Here is a 13,002-nt window from a genome sequence, read left to right as displayed (position 1 = left end):
AAACGACATGATATCGATCGCTTTTTTACTTTTTCAGGCCAATGTCACTACATATGAAAAGTACTCCTTGATCGTAATGATCGGGCAGTTCTTTCGAGCATTTTTTTATACTTTTTCGGGCTCGCGAGACACAACTTTACGAAAAAGGACACCCCTGGAGTTTTCTTTTCTGTTGTCTTTTCAAACTCTCTAAACATGAAAAGACGCCGAATTCTTCCTTTTTCAGGCTCATTAAAACTTAATGACATCGGATTCTGTCGTAATGACGCCTTACAAGCATATGCTATCCCCGTCAAGCTTGTTAAAAATAACTGGGGTACTCGCCAGAAATGGTGGGGAAAATGTACCCATAATTATTGTCGTGTCGGCAGTATGTCGCTCTTGAACATGGCACTTGTCTGCATTCATGTCTGGGTGGGAACCTCTCATCTTCTTTTACACTAGTCTCCGTGGGTTTGGGTTATCCTGTTTGACCTCTCATCTGCTCATTGCCTTGTCACCATGACCCTTAATCATTTAATGTCAAATACTGCCAAGTCCACTGTCGTGCCGCTGATATGTTCAAGAGAAGTTGACCTCTGCAGAATTACAACCTCCCTCTGATACCTCACATAATTCTGATTCACCACAACATTCTTCCTGTGTCTCGTGTCAATGATGTGGGAAACACTATGGCCCATCTTTGATCAAGATCACTTCCTGTCGACTTCAGCTCATTATCCAGGAAGCTGATCTAGAGACTCCCTTTCGGTGCCTTGGAGCCTGCATGCCTCAATGGCAGGTTCTTCGTGTTCGATGAGAGTTTTTCATCATTGGCCTTCGATCGAATGATTCTACGGGTGTTCGACACCAGCTCACGCATTCGCATGCCGTAGATTGTACCTATAGTACCTTGAGGGCCATTGTCATTATCGTTGGTACCTCTCGCGTCTATTAACAGTTTTCACTGTTGGCTGGTAATCAGACGATGTTCATGCATGTTCGACTCCAACTCATGTATTCGCATGCCTGAAGTTGTACTCTGTTCGGGTCGAGATGGAGCGCAAGACCCTGGATTTTGTTTGTTGGAATCCAGGCTGCGATTTGTGGCTTATTATGATCATTACATGACTCATTCACTGGATGGTTGCGACCATGCCTGAGTCTATTTATCAATCCTCACTGGATGGCTGTGCCCATACCTTGGATCTAGATTATTGTGTACTCTGTTATGGATGGCTACGCCCATACCACATATATCATGTACTTGAGATATCAGTTGTACTTCTTTACGCAGGTTCTCTGGTGGTGGTGTTTTCAGTTACACATGTTCTTGTAAAGCATTTCACCCCTCTCTCTCTCTCGGGCCTCATGCTTTAGGGGGCATCTGTTACACAGTAATTTGTCACCATTTGTCACCGTCCCTGTTACCCCTCTCCCGCACACTGGAGGACTCATTCCGGGACTTGTGAGAAGTGGCATGACCTAAAACTACTTGCATTATATTCCTCTAAGTGTGAGCTTCATATGCCCTGAAGACATCTCCTACAGTATACCCATAAAAACAACCCTCTTTTCATTAGCGCGGGTCCGTCGTGTACTTCCCGCACCAATGGGGGAAATCCTCTAAAGAGGGCGCGCCAGTTTGCGCTCTGTCTTAGAGTCGCAGTCACGCCAACCCAGTTGGGTAAATTTTTTAACAAACAAACTTCCGAAAGTTCTCATTAACCCATTCACCAACTGAATCCATGTTGAGTTAGGATGGTTTGGCTTCGAATCTCCATAGAAGGCAAGTGGTTTGCCACCTTTCATGGAAGCTTCTTAGTGATAAAGCCAATCCCATGGAAATTGTGATTGATCTTATCTCCTTCCCCTCTATCTATAAAAGCTTGTTCTTTTGCCTTGAGCAAGCTAGTTCTAGCAGAGTGCTAGTGATAGTAAGAGTTCCAGGAGTTCAAGAGATTGAATTTGCAAGAGCCTTCTTTGCATCCATAAGGCCAAATCTAAGTGAGGAGATTTTGTCACTAAGGAGAGAGAGGCTTGTTTCCCATCCCGACAAGCTTTGCAAGACTTGTGTAGCTGATCACCCAGCTAAAGGAGGATTTGACGTCAGAACTATGGTTGTATTCTTCTTTGTTGTTTATCAATGATAGATGACTATCATTGTGGTTCCACTCTCATTGTCCTTTGTAATGATTGATGTTGAGTTATATCTTTTCTGACTGATATATAATTGCATCTATTGGATTTTATGATTGTATTTTTGTTGTTCTTTGCATGTGCAGGTGTCCAATCACGGAGATCGTGGGGATCATGACCGGCCGAAGCAAAGGAACGAGAGCGACGTCTCTTCTACGAATATTAGCGTTGGAATCCAAGTAGGTTCTCATCATCCACCTTTAATTTGCAATTAGGAACTTGCGTGATAGCATTGTTTGATTGTTGCTAGACCCGGTCTGGGCTAGTAGGGATCGCCTCTGTCCGCATAGGGAATTTACCTCCACAACATTTCCTATGCACTGCTCCTTCATTACATCTCCCTTTCACTAATTTTGATCTTCGATTGCTCTTCCGCTTGACTCCTTCCTAAACTTTGTTCTACATATTATTTAAACGTTGCCACTCCCGAGCTTTGATTAGGTTATTCAATCAGATTCCAACACTTTCTGATCATCGCAAACACCAAAAAACCCAAAAAATGAAAACATATTTAGTTTAGTTTCCTTTCTTACACATTAGTATGGTTTAATGCTCTTTACTTCTATAACTTAGATAACAACATTAGGTTAGTGTTGATTTAGCACTTTTGCTTAGCATAGCTATTTAAATGGTTAATTAGGATATGGTTAATTTTTCTTAGACTTCTTCTAACTCTATAGAAGTCTGGCTTGGAACCCCTAGGGTCTCTCGCCAGATGAACAGTGACAACAGGCAGTTCCTTCACTTCTACTTGTGCATATAGCACTGTCACCTCTAGGTTTGTATGAACCCCAGGTTGATAAGTAAAGTTTGTAGCCCAGGAGTTGCAGCATCCTTGCTACAATACCGGTGCTCATCACGTTTTGGCGCCACTGCCGGCGAGGTGTTTGAGTAGAATGTGATTACTGCTTTCTTTTCTTCTATTTCTAGTCTACTTCCTTTTCTTCTATTTCTAGTCTCCAATTTTTTGCCATTAGTTTATTTCTACAAAATCAATCTAGTAGCTTCTTTTCTTTCAGTTGTCATTATCTACTTTCCTTTCCATTTTACAAGTAGAATTTAAATTTAGCAAGTAGTTTTTTTTTCTGTCAGTAGTTTTTTCATTTCTGCAAAGTACTTTCCAACTTAAAAAATCTTATAAAATCCAACCGAAAAACATTTCCTTTCATGCCTCGTAGGAATAGGGACAATTTAGGGAAATTATTGCCAAATACCCTGACAACATCCAACAGCCAACCTTCTCTCTTCTTCGGTGGCTATGAACTGGAGGAACCTTTAGGTGAGAAACCTGACATATTTGAAGAACCTATAGGGGAATAAGAAGAAGAAGAACCCATTCCTACTAAACCAATGGCTAAAAACCAAATTGAGGGTGCCTTCCTCATCAGGAAACCAATGGGGACACTAAGATGAAGAATATAAGCCCTTCTACTATACCTAATTTCCATGGCCTAACCACAGAGGACCCCGACACTTACCTACTTGAGTTTTCTGTTATATGCCGAACCTATGACTATACAGATGATGAGAAAAATTTAAAAGTGTTTCCATCTACCCTCAAGGATGCAACATTGCGCTCGTTCATGGGTTTACCTAGAGATATCATCACAACTTGGGCTCATATGCAACAGGATTTTAACAAAAAATATAGGGACTACTGTAGGTCAAAGGATACTAAAGAAGAGATTTTTAGGATGACCATGGGCCAGGATGAATCCTTAGGAGACTACGAATAAATATTCCAGCTTAGTTATAAAAGGGCCATGTGCACACTTAACCCTGAGTCACTAAAGCTAGTCCTGCTTAGAGGAGTAAGGGAAGATATTCTATATACCTTACACTTGTTAACAGGAGGGGATATCTACCAATCACCCTATCAGGATGTCAATATTGTCTTTAGAAACTATTCTAGGGTAGCCAGGAAAAAGGGTAGGAGTAGTAAACATATGGCCAGTACATCATCTTCCAACTCATCCATCAAGGGTGAAATTGGAAATATGCTGGAAGATTTCAAAAAGTGAGATGCTGCAAACCCTTTCCTTGCAATTGGAAAACATGAATATCAAAAGGAATCGAGAGGAAGCAGAGATAGCCTTGGCCATATTTTGTCCTAGGTGCACCAGGAGGCATCCCAGGAATGAATGTCCATTGAACTTCATTGAGATTTTCTCAATCTGTGAAGAAAACCACTCCATAGACAAGTGCCCTTCTTTACCTGGACTCAAAGCTGTATATCAAGGAGCTGAAGGGGTCACTGGGCAGCTTTTCTACATCAACCAAAGGAGACCTCCTGGGCCTAGACCATACCAGAAGAGTATGCAAGGGTCATCCCATGCATATTAAAACCCCAACCAAACCACAACTATACCTTTTTTGGGGACCCGCTATTCATCCTTCCTTGTCTACACCCCCTCCTTCATCCTATGAATCTCAGTATCATTCCCAGCCAGTCAGCCAGTCATTTCAACCTTATGTTCCACCACAACCTCAGTGGAATACCCCACTCCAGGGGTGGAGGCCCCAATACGATAATGCTCCATCTCTATTTCCTCCACCACCTACCCAACCACAACACCTACACTCTACTCCACCCAAGCAACCCCAGATACCTGCCTGGCCAAATCTGAACTCGAACAATAGGTAGGCTCAACAAGTATATAGTGGAGAGACATCATACCCAATTTATGCTTGTAGAAATCCAGGAGATCAACCTAAGATCTCAGAGAATTCTCCCAGATAACCAACCTCCCTCTCCACATAGGGAGGTTGAGGAAGAAAGAGAGGAAAGCAACCTTAAAGTAAATCCACCCTTTCCTAAGATATTTTCCCAACCACTCCAGCCTACCCCAAAGAAACTAAACTTCTGGTAGAATTGAAAAATATTTGTGTAAAGATCCCCCTTCTCCAAGCAATAAAAGATGTTCCCATTTACAATAATTTTATTAAGGAGAAATGCTTGAAGCATCCAGGAAGAAGAAAAAGGGATGCCCCTACCATTACTGTCATTGGGCAGTTGTCTAACTTAATGTTGGGGCAGGTAATATGTCCGAAATATTTGGACCCTAGAAGCCCTGTAGTAGATGTGCACGTCAATGGAACCATCGTCCCACACACTCTGATCAATCTTAGGGCTGCCATTAATGTGATGACCAAGGACACCATGCTCAAGCTCAACCTCCAAGGGTCATTGAGGAATACCACAACATTTCTGCAACTTTCAGACTGTTCCACAGTCACCCCTGAGGGAATTGTGGAGGATGTGATGGTCTCCATTGACTCCTAGGAGTACCCTACATATTTTTTAGTTCTCCAGCCTAAGGCTAAGGTTACTGGCTACCCTCTCATCCTTGCGAAGCCATGGTTGGCCACAGTCGATGATTACATTAGCTGCAGAGCTAGGAATATGAACATCAAGAATGGGCATATGTCCAAATAGTTAGTCCTATTACCTCCTTCTCAACCTTCTCTAGAGCATGATTTACCCTTATGGTTGGAGGACGAGGAAGAAGATGAGGTTTATTCAGCCCAACTTTATGCTTTGGAAGCAACCATAGGAGGAGGACAACAAGATGAGGGTGACTTAATTGAACACCTGCTCCAGAGTCCAACTCCTAGTTCGTTACCATTAGAAGAAGAAGTAAGGGAAACCCAGAACAATCATCCAATTGACTTATGCTTGGCTGATTCCAACCCACTCCATGTCAAAACCATAGAATTCTTCCCAGAGAAAACTTTGAAAATTAATCCATCTCTTTCTGCTCTTGAAGAGAAAAAGCTATGCAACATGTTGAGAGAAAACTTAGAGGCCTCCGCTTGATGTTACAAGTAAATGAAGGGAGTACACTCCTCAGTGTGTACTCACCAAGTATACATCAAAGAAGGTTGCAAGCTAGTCCAGTAACCATAAAGGAGGATGAATTCAAATTTTAAAGATATAGTCAAAGAAGAACTACAAAAACTGCTAGATGCAGGATTCATTTACCCTATCTTCGATAGTGAGTGGGTCTCTCCTTTAGTGTTAGTTCCAAAGAAAAATGGTAAGTGGAGGATTTGTGTCGATTACAAGGAGTTGAACAAAGCCACAAAGAAGGATCATTTTCCCTACCCTTCATTGACCAAGTGCTAGATGGCCTAGCACGGAAGAAGTTTTCTTCTTTCCTAGATGGATTCAATGGGTACAACCAAATCCAAATCTGCCTAGAAGACCGAGATAAGACAACATTCACCTATCCTTGGGGTACTTTTGCTTATAGGGTCCTTCCTTTTGGCCTATGTAATGCTCCTGCCACTTTCCAGAGAGAAGTCTTGAGTATTTTTGCCAAATTAGTACATGATGCGGTGGAAATCTATATGGATGATTTTACACCTTATGGCTATGATTTTCAAGAAGCCCTGACTAACCTAGGCAAAGTATTGCACAAATGCATTGAAATGAACCTATCTCTTAGTCTAGAAAAATGTGAATTCTTTATGACTGGAGGGACTGTGCTAGGTCATTCAATATCTCAGCAAGGACTGTAGGTGGACCCGAACAAAATAGCAATCATCTAAAGGGTCCCACCTCTTCAAAAGCAAAGGGATGTCAAGAGTTTCTTGGGGTTAGCTAGATACTACTGAAGGTTCATAAATGACTTCAGCAAGTTGGCCTCTACTTTATTTTGGTTGTTTGCCAAAGATTCAGAGTTTATATGGTCAAAAAGCTATCAAGAGGCCTTAGACATTTTAAAGGGTAAGTTAACCAATGCACCAATTCTTTGAGGCCCAAACTGGGCCCTCCCTTTTCATATTCATGTTGATCCCTCACACAAAGCCATAGGAGTAACCTTAGGTTAGGTAGAGGAGAAATTTCCCTATGCCATCTATTTTATCAATAAGAACCTATCAAAGGCTGAGCTAAATTATACTGTGACCGAAAAGGAACTCGTAGCTATTGTGCATTTTTTAAACAAATTTAGGCTTTACATTACAAGCTACCAAACATTTGTGCATACTGACAATGCTGCAATCAAATAGTTAATGAACAAACCAGATGTAAATACTATAATTATAAGATGGTTTCTTTTATTATAGTAGTTTGATCTAACTATTGTTGATAAGCCTAGTAAGGAAAATGTTGTTGCAGACTTTCTATCTAGGATGAATCTACCTGCAGGTGAATAAGGAATGGTGGATGACCAATTACCAGACTTGCTATTTCAGTTCTCTCCCCATGGTTTGTTGATATAGCAAACTATTTGGTATCAACACAGTTTCCACCAAACTTTCCCTCCAAATAAAAGAACAAGATAGTCAGGAAAAGAGCCCCCTTCACCTGGATTGGGAGAAACCTTTTCAAACTTGGCCCAGATCAAATCTTGAGAAGGAGTGTAAGGGAAGAGTTAATTTTGACATCCTTCTGACCTATCATGATGGGCCTTGTGGAGGTCAAGTTGCAGCAAAGAGGATAGCATTCACAGTGTTACAAGCGGGCTATTATTGGCCCGCTCTTCATCAGGATGTGAAAAAGTACATTAGTCAGTGTGATCGGTGCCAGAGGATGGGAAAGCCTACTCCAAGAGATGAAATGCCCCTACAACCTCAAGTGACTTTCGAGCCATTGACAAGTGGGGCATGGAATTCATTGGGCCTATCAACCCTCCTTCAAAGCAAAAAGAGTACATTATTGTGTGCACTGATTATTTGACTAAGTGGGTTGAAACCAAGGCGATTAAGGCAACAACAAAAGAGAAGGTGGTTGAGTTCCTAAGGGAGAATGTATTCTACAAATTTGGGTACGCTAGAGAGCTAGTCACAAACCAAGACAACAAGTTTACCTCCAACATGATTGAAGAACTACTCAGCCATCACAAAATCAAGCGTAGGACCACCACTCCTTATCATCCACAAGCTAATGGGCAAGTGGAGGTGACAAACAGGGCACTGGAGAGCATATTAACCAAGGTAATAAGAAGGAGTAGGAAGGATTGGGTAGAGAGACTAGTTGAAGCCACCTAGGCCTATAATACAACATGGAAGACCACCATTGTATTTACACCCTATGAGCTAGTCTATGGGAAAGAGGCTTTTCTTTCCATTGAGTTTGAATATAACACATTGAGGATGGCAGCCCGACTAGATTTGAATGTTAGTCATGCACAGAAAGAAATATTGTTCCATTTGAATGGCTTGGATGAATTCAAAATGTAGGCCCTCCTACGTATAGAGATAGTTCAGCTTCAGAGGAAGGTCTGGAATGATATACATATTAAGGAGAAGTAATTTCAAGAGGGTGATTGGGCATTGTTATATGATTCTAGGTATAAATACTTCAAGGGCAAGCTAAGGACAAGATGGCTCGAACCTTATGTGGTGGAAATATGCCATGATATTGGTTCAGTGCAAATTAGGACTATAGATGAAGAAGCCATTCCATTGCTTGTTAATGGACACCAATTGAAAATGTACAAGAGGCCTTTATCAAAACAAGAGTTCATTGACAATATCAATAAGATAGTGATGATGGTGGAGCAAGTTCTAGCTCCTCCCTCATCAGGCATTGAAATAGAGAAAACAAAGAATAAGGATTCAGGTGAAAACCTCCATGATGCGCTTGAGTTCCATATTTGGGTTGAAAACCTCATGAGGCGACCCAATGATGAAAAAAATGATGAAAAAATGGAAAAGAGAATAAGAAGATCCCTAGGTGAAAACCTTCCTTGAGGCGCCCAGGGCAAACATTTAGGGTGAAAACCTCTCTAAGGCAGCCTAGGTGTTTTTCAAAGAAAAAGAAACAAAAAGACATAATTGTTATTTGCAGGTGGGTGAGAAAGACAATCAAGGAACAAAAAGAAGACCCAAAGGGAACCCTGCCTCACATATATTCATCTCCTTCACTCCTTACCATGCATCTCTCCATCAATTCCATTGTTTTTTTCACTTCATTACTTCTATTTAGGCGAAGACTGTGTTTTCTACAAGATCCCCTATATTCCTATAGGATCCCCCAGAAACCTACAGGAAGCAATCCGAGGGTGAATGGTTGGTTGGTTAGGTCCTGTAGTAGCCTATCCCATAGAATATCAATCATCAGCTACATGTCTTCACTAGGATGATCTAGGAGTTCTAGATAGCAGATAGCAAAAAACAGACAACAGACAACAGAGGAGGAAGAAGAATGACCATGTAGCAAATAAACAACGCATCACCTTTGATCTTTGACAACTGCATCATGGCATCAAGACCACAGGTAAGTATCCTACTCACTCACTCACTCATATGCATCATGTGATCAAAAGTTGTAAGGGTTACGAGGTAATTGGTTTATAAGTGAAAAGGTGGCCAGTTAACTTGGCCAACTTCATTCAGTCATCACATACAAAACCGAGTGTCCTCTCACACGTGGTTGTAGCCAACTCGAAGATAGAGGAGGAGTAGGACAAGAAGTGGTTAACTACGGATATATGAGGTGGGAGCTAATTACGAGGAACCTCACCCCAAAAAACCATAAAGGGAAACAAAACATTGTTTGAATGCATTCATGCATTCCACCTCCTCGAAACTCCCTCACTCAAGTCATTCTCATAACACTAGCCACCCACCAAAAGCAAGGATCCATTGTTCTGCAAGATAATCTCTACAGGAGCGTGCACAAGAATTCCTACAGGAGCAGTCTGTAGGATACACAGAGGTAGTCTACATGATAGGTAGTGAGGGGTTCAAGAGGGAATATCACTAGAATTGTCCACTACCACCATTCTAAAGAGGTAGGATCTAAAAATCCATCCCCATTTACAAGGAAATGAACTAGAAAATCTCTAAAAGCTAGTGGATATAACAACTATGGGAGGTGAATTACATACACAGGAAACTCTATTTTCTCCTAAGTTTAAAATTCTTGTGTCAAACCTCTCATTTCTTCCTCAAGCCTCACAAGCAAGATGACAGGAGGGCTTAATAGGAGAGAACCCACAAACACTGTCAGGATACAACAACACCCCCAGGTGCTTGAAATCTTTATAAGACACCAATGGATGGGGTTTTCTGAAAAATTCATAGGGTAGGATGATGAGGTGGCTCAAGAATTTGCTCATGCCCTCACTCCACACAGTAGAATCCATGCCACTATTATAGTTAGAGGATTCACTATATATAGAGCTAGATGGGGATGAGATGGATGAAGAAAAAACTAATACAGAGGAACACAATGAAGTAGGAGAGGAGAAGGAGGATGATGCTGAAACAAAGGAAGAAACAAAGGAAGAAACTGATGGAGATGAGAAAGAACAACAAGAGGAAGAAGATAAGAAAAATAGAGAGGAAGAAGGCATTGAAATAGAAGGGGAAGAACACAAAGGGGAGTCACCTAGGGTGTCTCCAGAGTCCCCTCAGAGGGAGGCAACAACTGCCCTCACTGATCTCAGCACCCTAGTCAAGAAAAAATGGAAAAGAAGGAGGCAAAGCCCTCTATATTTTAGAACAAGAAAGAGCACAAGAATCAAACAAGGGAAGCCGCAAATATCAATAAAAATCCCTAATGAGATTGAATATTCCCCCACACTAAGAAACAAAATGCCTTCCCCTAAGTCACTAATCCCCTATGTAAAGAGGCCTAGTACTAGATCAACTTCCTTAAAGGGTAAGGCCATCCTATAGGATCCACAACAAGAACTATAGGAAGCACATAAATTGGAAAGCAAGGTAGGGGGGCACCAAGAAACAAAAGACGAAAACCCTGAGACAAAGGAACCAAGTCCCCAACCTAACCTAGACTCCTACTACTAGTTTATTGAAGGAGGTAGGGTGATACCTCAAAAAGGGGTGGGAGACATTGGGCACATGGAAGAGAAACGCAAGGAAATGGGAAAAGAGCTATGTGGCTTAAGGGACAGAGAAGCAATAATGAGAGATCAACTTGAGAGGGAAAATGCATGGTTGAGAGGATAGTTGCAGGAAAGGGAAAGCCAACTAGCATGTATGACCAACCTCTCCTTGGAGGCCATCTAGTGTAGGATGCTAGCTAAATCCTATGCTCTTGACCTCAGAGAACATTGGCTACAATTTCAAATTAAAACACTAGCAAAAAGGGGAACCATGCCATTTCAGGACTACATGAAGTTTATTGATCTTTGTGATCAAAGTACACTAAAAGATAGGGCCAAAATGGTTGAGTTTTACTTTCACAACATGGCCCTCACAAAGATGAATGTTTGGAATCCTAATGCCGAGCTAGGAGATCTACAATTAATGGCTTTGGCATGATGGATGAACCAAGAGGAGTCAAGAGCTACAGAGATTAAAAGAATATTGGCCAAAGAGCAAAATGAACCTCTTTTCAATAGAGTTGAACAATCAAATGCCATGGCCCTAATCAACACCCATAATCTAATTGCAAATGATCCTCAGCCGGCACCTAGATATCTTATTTCCGAGAGCAATCATTTTCACATTTTGAGGTTATGTTTAGGCTGATAGGAGATGATAGTATACATGCCTACTTAAGGAGATGGAACACACTACCACACAGCTTGAAGATCAGAGAATATCACTCCCCTCAAAGGTTGAGAGAGGCACTCAACAGGACACCTATGTATAAGCAATCAATGCAAAGGTTGAAGGTCAATTGGATAGGCCTAAAACTAGGTCCACCACTACTCCTAGGGATGTTAGAACGGAGAAAAGAAGAAGAGGAAAAGAGGCAGTGGGAAAAGTATAAAGGAAAGCAAACTTCTATGAACGGGAAGAAGAGACCACAATAGAGGCATCGGATGTCAGAGAGGCTACCAAAGCCATGAAGGACAAGGACATTGACTAAGTTTCTCAGAGAATGAGCAACACTTTCAGTAGGGGGTGATGATGAGCATCATCATTGGGTAATTATATGGGTTAATTCACCTCCTAGCTTAGTCAAACCAACTAGTCTCATAACTTATTGCATACTTTTGATTATATTGTGTTTATGAGATGAGTTAGAGTTGGATATTTTGCTTTTTGGTATAATGTCCATTTAATGCAGGATTAAAGGATAAAAGCAAGGAATTTTGGCAAATACCTTGATCAAAAATCGAATGGGACAAGGGAGAGGAATTATAGGAGGTAAATCCTGCTCATTTACTACTCCTCATTCAAATATTCCTCCATCATCTTGGAGTGCAACTAGCCAAATCATGAGGACTAGAAGGTAGCCGAGCAAGTGAAAGTCAAAGCCCTAGTTTATCTCGAGTTTGGGAGCCAAGCCTCCCTAATTTTAAGGAATTCGTTGGAGAATTTAGACGTATAAGTAGAGAGGCCTATGACCTCAATAGGATTCTATTTTTTTATTGTAAAAATTTACTCTATTTTCGAGCTGCAAGACTTGTGACAGTTTTTGATGTAATCCATTATTTCGATAATAAGAATGAGTTTTGTTGTGAGCCAACAATGATTTAACTCAAATGGATGAATCTCTTGGGTTAGGGCCCAACCCTAATAGCTAAGGCTCCTCTTTATTGTACATGTATGCTAGTGTAGATTCATGGTTTAATCGTTCATTTGCTTAAGTAGCTGCATTTCCATTACAACAATGTAGCGTAGATTGGTTGTGTTTTAGTTTGCTTCCATTTGTGCCTTCTTTCAATTAGCAGGTTAGCAAGGAGAAAAATATCACCATAAGGTTGTTAACAGGTGTCTTGGCCTCACCTCCTCCCTCTCGGACCATGACTTGAGGAAGAGACCCTTCAGTAACCTCAAAAATGCAAATTTCTAGTTCTTGTAGGAGCTTTGGAGTTTGCCATCTTGATTCAGTACTTGGTTCATTTCATCGTTATATTTTTCCATCACTCTCTTTCTGTAATAAGATCTCACTCATAC

Source organism: Pinus tabuliformis, chromosome Q (assembly GCF_031772625.1).
Source record: "Pinus tabuliformis cultivar Carrire ecotype Pingquan chromosome Q, CPIR1, whole genome shotgun sequence".
Lineage (NCBI taxonomy): Eukaryota > Viridiplantae > Streptophyta > Pinopsida > Pinales > Pinaceae > Pinus > Pinus tabuliformis.
The sequence above is the reverse complement of the archived record's forward strand: the minus strand, read 5'-3'. Positions refer to the sequence as shown.